The sequence below is a fragment of the Hevea brasiliensis genome, chromosome 5 (assembly GCF_030052815.1).
Source record: "Hevea brasiliensis isolate MT/VB/25A 57/8 chromosome 5, ASM3005281v1, whole genome shotgun sequence".
NCBI classification, from domain to species: Eukaryota; Viridiplantae; Streptophyta; class Magnoliopsida; order Malpighiales; family Euphorbiaceae; genus Hevea; species Hevea brasiliensis.
In genome coordinates this window covers 92,315,342-92,323,075 of record NC_079497.1, presented here as the reverse complement: position 1 = coordinate 92,323,075, position 7,734 = coordinate 92,315,342, and the positions used below count along the sequence as shown (strand labels likewise).

General features: G+C 31.3%; 1 pseudogene; it reads left to right on the top strand.

Moving 5' to 3' along the window:
- Nucleotides 1-535: 535 nt before the first annotated feature.
- LOC110654738 (wee1-like protein kinase) lies at nucleotides 536-2,178 on the top strand (annotated as a pseudogene).
- Nucleotides 2,179-7,734: the final 5,556 nt, after the last annotated feature.

Genomic DNA, 7,734 nt, shown 5'->3' with positions numbered 1-7,734 from the left:
AAGTTGGATTTATAAATGTTGGCTACCTGAATATATTAAGTTCAGGAATTGTTAATCTGAAACCTTAGAAACAAGCTCTTGGATCCAGAACTTAGAAATTTGGAAAATAGGAGGAAATGAAAGGAAATAGGAAGGAGGAATAAAAAGAGCACATAGGGGAATTAGAGATAATGAGAGAATTCTTTATTAATTTCTTAGACTTGTTACAATTACTTCTTATTTTTATAGTAGTCCTAATAGAATTTCCCTCCTAATTGTCTCTAACAGAATTTATCTAAAAAAACTAATCTTGATTTCCCTGCAAATTCATTCTTTGTTAACTCAAGCTCCCTACTTTTCTCAACTAGTAATTCTCTTCTTTCTATATCTAGTCCTTCTATGCATAAAAAGAATGTGCTTATGTTGAGTATTTTGTGTACAAATGGACGCAAGCCTATTTTGTGATTTCCATTAACAGCCCAACTTGAAACAAGCTATTCTTGTAATATGGATGAGTATGAATTTCAGAGGAACATGTTTTTCGTGTACTATTACAATGGAGAAGCTTGCTTTTGTGGCACCTATTAATGGTGATGCTTGGTTTTCAAAACCTCGATTTTACTTTTAAGGATTTTTAGAATAACATGGAATTACAAGATTTTTATCCCATGAAGTTTACCTTGAGGATAATGTGTTGGCCATATTTGAATACTGAATAATTTTATTAGACATGAATGAACATGGTTTGTTTGCCCTTCTTTTATGTTCTTATTTTTATTGTAATTTTAACTGTCTAGAAGTGTTGATAATAGTGGTAAGAGGAGGCGGTAATGTGAAGTTGGACATAAGAGGACTTGGTCAAAAGGATTTTTTTTAGTTTATAGCTTACATTTTAAAATTTGGAGTTCTTATGTCACAATAAAGTTTGTCAAGTACACTCAAATGAAAAGCTGTTATTGATTGAGTTTTAGGTAGTAAAGAGACATCCTAAACAATGAGTGTTCTATAGATAAGAATGCCATTATGGAGGGTGGTATCATAGGAATAACTAGATTATGGTATAAACTTAAATGTGGACAAATGGATTAAAATGAAGGAAAATTAATTGAACATTTATGAAAGATGACTTATTAAGAGTGCAGGGCATTAGCCCACCTTGTCTAACTAGCAATAAAATTTAGAGATTGCTAATGATACTTTTGGTACAGATGAAGTGAAGATTGAGAAAACATTAGTAACTGGAACTCAAAGATGCCAAAATTATGTGTCACAATCTACTGTTGCCTTGCAATGTAAGGTTATGCCTCCTCCTTGCATTAAGAACCCATATCTAATGGATTCCTGGAAAGTGGATATAGATCTATATGGTAATCAAAGATCAAAATATGCAGGTTTTTTCTCTACAATTGTTGGTGGAGATGCCCTTTCTCGCTATCATATAGATTTTCATGAGACCCAGCAAATTGGCACTAGAAACTTTTGTCGTGTTTTCAAAGAATTGATGGTTGCTTAAATGCTATGAAACATAGCACAAGCAGTTATATCAAGATGCAGAGAAGAGGAAAGCTGTGATAGAGGTTCAGGCTCTAGTAGCTTTAGGATGTAATGAAAACATTATTGGATATTACTCTTCTTGGTTTGAAAATGAGCAACTCTACATTCAAATAGAACTCTTTGATTGTAGCTTACCCATCAATAAATCTTCCAAATCATTCACGGAGGACAAAGTGTTGGAAGTCTTACATCAGATTGCAAAGGCATTGCATTTTATCCATGGACGTGGAATTGCTCACTTAGATGTAAAACCTGATAATATTTATGTGAAGAATGGAGTTTATAAACTTGGTGATTTTGGATGTGCAACTCTCCTTAATCAAAGCTTGCTAATTGAAGAAGGTGATGTGCATTATATGCCTCAAGAAATCTTGGATGAGAATTACAATCATCTTGACAAAGTTGATTATCTTATCCTTGGGAGCTGCCATCTATGAGCTTATTAGAGGTTCACCTTTGCCTAAATAAGGATCTCAATTTTTTAGCCTTAGGGAGGGAAAACTGCTAGTTCTTCCTAGCCATTCATTACATTTTCAAAACTTACTCAATGTAATGCTAGATCCAGATCCAGTTCAGCGGCCTTCCACTAAAGAATTATTATAAAATCCAATATTTGACAAGCATCAAAGAAATCTCAGAATCTAGTGAAATCTTTATTGGGTTTTTGGGACAAAAATTTTTGTATGTGGCCACTAATGATCAGCTGCCCTAGCTAGGAGGCACTAGCAACATATTGAATGGCCTTTTTTTGTAACAATAGTTCCTTCTTTAATACATACACCAACTTTCCCCCTAGCAAGGTGCAAGTGTTGTAAAGACAAAAGAAGTCAAGAAATCTCATTCCAGTATTGGCCTTCAAGAGGATAATCGATTGCTTAAGGATCGTTTGTCTAAAGTAGAAGGTAGGATGAAACATCTTGAGGATTTAGTATTGAGCCATCATTCTAATGCTCCATCTAAAACTCCTCCATCTATAGATTAATATACCTGATTGTGATAAGGTAAATTATCTTTTTTTTAATCTAATATATTCTCTATGTTATTTTTAATACTGGTCATATTTTAAGTTGTACATTTATAAATGGAAATATACTATTTCTCTATTATATATTTGTGATGCCCTTTACCCGTTTACTGTATAGCCGAGCAAGAAGTGTCACATTCGGTGCCGGAGCACCCTATAATGTTTTATCATATCTATTGTAACCATTTAATATCATTTAAAAGTAGTAATCCATATGTAAAAATTTTTTTTTTATATAATTTATTTATGTGGAGACCCAGACAGAGCCTCCCATGTTTTATTAGCATCTGGCGGGTTCTCCACTAATAACCTGTTAACATGTCCATATTCATTTCACACATTTTCATATCATATTCTATTGTATCATTACCTTCACAATTATTTATGAGATCTCAAAAGAATATCATCTATTGTATTCATATAGAAATTTATAGATAATAAATTACAAGTTTTCATTTCAATCTCAAAGTTTAATTACAAGTCCAAAATGAAATACATCATGACTAGACATAATGAACCAAAATACTAGTCCATACATGGGCCCTACCAAAATATAAAAGACTGGTAAGGTGACTCTGGTAGATGGCAGATCTGATCAAAACTTTGTCCGAACACTACTGTGGCAGCAGCTGCTGTGACAGCTGCTGATCTCCAATACCTACGCGATGGAAAATCAATGCACTAAGCATAACGCTTAGTGGTGCATAATTTATGATAATAATAATTTAACAATTGAAATAATAATTTCAATTTGTAATTTCTGGGTCTTTTACATTTTTTATTACACTTTGGAAACAATTAAAATTATTGAGATCTTTTCTGTTTACTTATTATATATTCAATATTAATTAATTATTATCAATGCCCAAGAAACCTATAACAAATTATAAAAGATGGATGCATGGGAGTATACTGGTTAGATAGCCATATGTCTATCCAAAGATAATGCCCTGTCAGCACGAGGCCACCGTCAGAATGAGACCATTGTCGGAGCTTGTAAAGTCAGAAATAAAGTAGGCACAATAGCCAGTAAGTAGGCATATAACCTGTAGAACAATAATACTAGACATATATTGTCAATTCATGATTTTCTCAATGGGCAGTACTACTAACTATAGTCCCTAATTGGTATATCAATTTATCAAAACTAAATAAATAAGTCTAGGTATACTATGGGCAATTAAGCATGATTTTAATTAGTTTAGTACTATTCACTGTTACCATTTTTTGGTACTGTTCAGTGGTACCATTAATTTCATATTTATAGGACATTAGTCCCAATTTACATATTCATATCATTTTTTATATTTAATTAGCCTTATGAGTATTTTAATTATCATATATAGCATTTTTCCCATGAACCTTTCTTTAGGTTCATTTTGATGTATTAACTTTATCTAGGAATTTGGTTAGGTTAGGATGTCTATTTGATTACACTTCCTTCATAATAATTTCTCCTCTATGTTTAAACTTGAATTTCAGTTTTTTGAATCACTCAATTTAGGGTTATAGAACTCAAGTTATGGTCAAAATACCATAACTGGTCCATTTGCCTCTAAGCTGTCCAGAATTGACAATTCCTAGTCAATAAACTTTGACCAGTCATTTGATCATTTTATGGTCATTTTTGGACTTAGGTTCCTTCACAAGATATGTTCTTCTACGTCTTATGGACTCCCAAGTATAATTTCATAATTTTTGAAGCTTGGTATAGTGAGTTATAGTCAATGTATTAACCTGGACTCTTAATCCTATAAAGGCAATAGTCAATCTTCAGGGCAGTATGTTTGTCCTTCTTTTTAGAGTCTTTACACTTAAAATTTAGGAAAGATGTCTAAATCAATGTTGTAGCTCTAAGTATCATGTTTCCAGATCATTTTAGCACATCTCAAATGGAATTTCCTAATGGGAGTTATGGCCAAATGAACACATGGGTATCAAATGGCATTCTGGGTTCAACTTAACATTTTCCAAATTTCAATTCCTAACTTTGGCTAATATTTTTCCTAGGATGCAATGGGTTTTGGAGCTTGGTCAAAACATAAAAATTGTTGTGCTATGTCTTATAAAACTTTTAGCACTAGTTTCACTCAATTTGCAACTTTTGAGACCAAGTTATGGCATTTTTGCCAAAACTGGTCAGGCATACCAAAGGAATAGTGTTTTGGTCAATTTCTGGGTTGGCAGTTTTAGTGACCCAACTTGTGCTAGCAAATTGACTTAGTTAAAGGCAAAACTGGGTCAAGTGTTCTTCATGAAAAGTGTAGTCCTATGTCTAAGCTTTCCATTAATATAAATTTTAGGTCATTTGGACCAGTATAGAGAGAGTTATGACCAAATGAACACGTATTGTTCATTTGGTCATTTTCTGGGTTTTAGTATTTGGTCATCCGGGTTTGGGTAGAGAATTGGTCACGATTTTGACAGAATTTAGGCAGGGTTTCTTCTTGAAAAATGAAGGTTTGGATGTCCCAAAAAACCTCCAATTGGTCTCATACCAATTGGGGCAACCCAAAGAGAGATATGGCAATAAAAAGCTACTAGATTCAACAACAACACAACCTGCAGAAAATTCACACTCCCAATTTCAATCTCCTCCTTCTTTCAAACTCCAAATAAGTATATATGGCACTTCTATTAGCATCAATCTCAACTCAATTAGGTCAAATTCATGCATTTACACAGGTTCTCAATCATTTACACAAACCCTAGTTTCTAAAGTTTCAAATTTACACAAACCCTACATAACCAACTCCCAACATCTCAACTCATCACACATTCTCATGAAACCATTTTTTTCATTACTTAAAAGTAACAAACTTCAAGTTCCATGGCTGCCCAAAAATCAAGGGTTCTTTCTTTCAAATTTTCTTTTCATTTTCATGATATTTATACTTGGCTAAATATGCTTTTCATGTTTAATAAAGAGAAGAAGAGGGATTAGTGCACTAACCTTACTTGAGCTTCCCAAACTTCAATTTTCTTGCTTCCTATGGGTGTCTATATCTTCCTTAGGGTGTGGGGAGTATTTTTAATGAAGAGTGTTATGGGTTTTGGTGAGGAAATGAGGGACCAAAGGTGGGCGACAATATAAGGGAGAGAGAGAGAAAGAGTGGAGAAGAAGATGGTGTTTGGTGGTTTTTGTCTCTTATGGCTATATGTATATATATATATTTATATGTGTACTTAAATTTAAATTTTTCATAAGCCTATCTTTTCTTTTCTTTTCTTTTCTTTTCTTTTCTTTTCTCTTCTCATTTCCCTAATTCAAATTCACAAAAATAAATTTATGTTAATTATTTTATTTCTCAAATTTTTAATTTGACATTTAGGTCAAAATTCACCTATTGGGGTGAAATAACCAAAATGCCCTTCATGGTGCATATCGGTTTATTTTTATTATTTTATTTTCTCAAAATTTTTCCTATATTTTCTTAACATTTATCTCATCAATTTATGCCTCCTCATTATAGTCCAAGTGTAGTTTCAGACATTTTGATTGTCCGAACAGACATTGGTCGTCGGAATAGTACAATGCACGGATTACCTATGGTGAGGGCGTTACAATATTTATTAAAGATAAATCTATAAAATTTAATTGAGGAGCATGGGAATTGGATTGGAAGTTGATGAGTACTTTTGAAATTACGTTTTTATGCAGGTTGTGAATTGAATTTGAATTGTTTGTTTGAAATTTTGGAAATGTCCAAAATACAAACGAAACTTTGTCGAAATTTTTATTTGATATTTATACTTAAACTGTTTAGAAATAAAATATTAACAAATTTTAAATTAAATGTGATGCTTGTTTCAATTTATTAGTGGATTTCAAAATTCTTGCAATCTGATTATATTTTTATATTTTGGTGTAGAAGTGATTTTACAAATAGTGAAGGCATTGAGGTAATTTTTTGGATGAAGGTGTTCAAAAATGACTTGGAAGATGTTATTCAATTTTGTTTCATCCTTCAATATTTATAGTTACCTTATTAACATGCACAAATTAAGTGTGAACAATTAATATTAAACCAACATTTGAGATAGTTGTTATAACATTATTTAGATTGATGTATGAATATTATTTTACTTATGAATGAATATTATTTAATATTATTAATTGCATATTAAATTTTAAGGTATTTTAAAAGTGAAAGCAGTTAAATCATCATCATTAATGACGATTTTTGTATTCATGTTGGTTGTTAATCTCTTCTTTTTATTGTTGTTAATATTTTTTACAACCACTTTTATGGCTGTTAATCATTTTTAATGACCATTTTGCATCGTTGTTATTAATTTTTAATGTCATTTCTCTACTTCCTCAATTGTTTTCAACGACTACTTTTTACTATCATGAGTAGTTTTTAATGATCATTATTTGTTCACATTAATACTTTTTAACATTTTTTTTGTCGTTAATAACTTTTAATGACTATTATTTACTATCGTTAATATTTTTCAACAATCAATTTTTTTCATCGTTAGCAGTTTTTAGAGATCGTTATATTGCAAAATAATGGTCTTCTAATTCAAATTTAATGATCATTTTCTCTATCATTAATAATATTAATAATGACTAAAATAGTCGTTAATACTATAATTTTAACGACTGATTATTGTGTCATCGTTGTTAGTATTAATGATGGATAAATTTCAATAACTGTCCCTGAACTTATATAGTTATAACACTACAGTCTTTTAACTTTAAAATGTAACATAAAACCCCTTAAACTTTCAAATTTTGCACAGTAAAATCCCTCGGACTTTCAATTACTGGTTTTTCAGTTAAAAACTGATGTAAATAGCTCCTGCGTGGCACTTAGTCAATATTTCTCTCTTCTCTCTTATGTAAAGTATAAAATTATTCTCTTTACGCATGAAAAATTTGTAATACCCCGAACCTCCGAGCTCTGAATAATATCATTTTTTGTTTGTGACTTGTACTATTCAAAGACACCTTGAGGATCAAAAATAAAAGGAAAACTATTTGAGATAGACACAATAAAAATTCAAGTGAACCAAAAATCTAAGGACTCATCGGGTATTAGGAAAAAGAAGGATTTTGACCCGATGAGGGGCATTTTGGTCAATTCACTTTAAGAGTTGATTTTTGACCAAAATGTCAATTAAATTAAATGAAAATAAAATATTAAATTATGAAGAAATTTTGAGGAAAA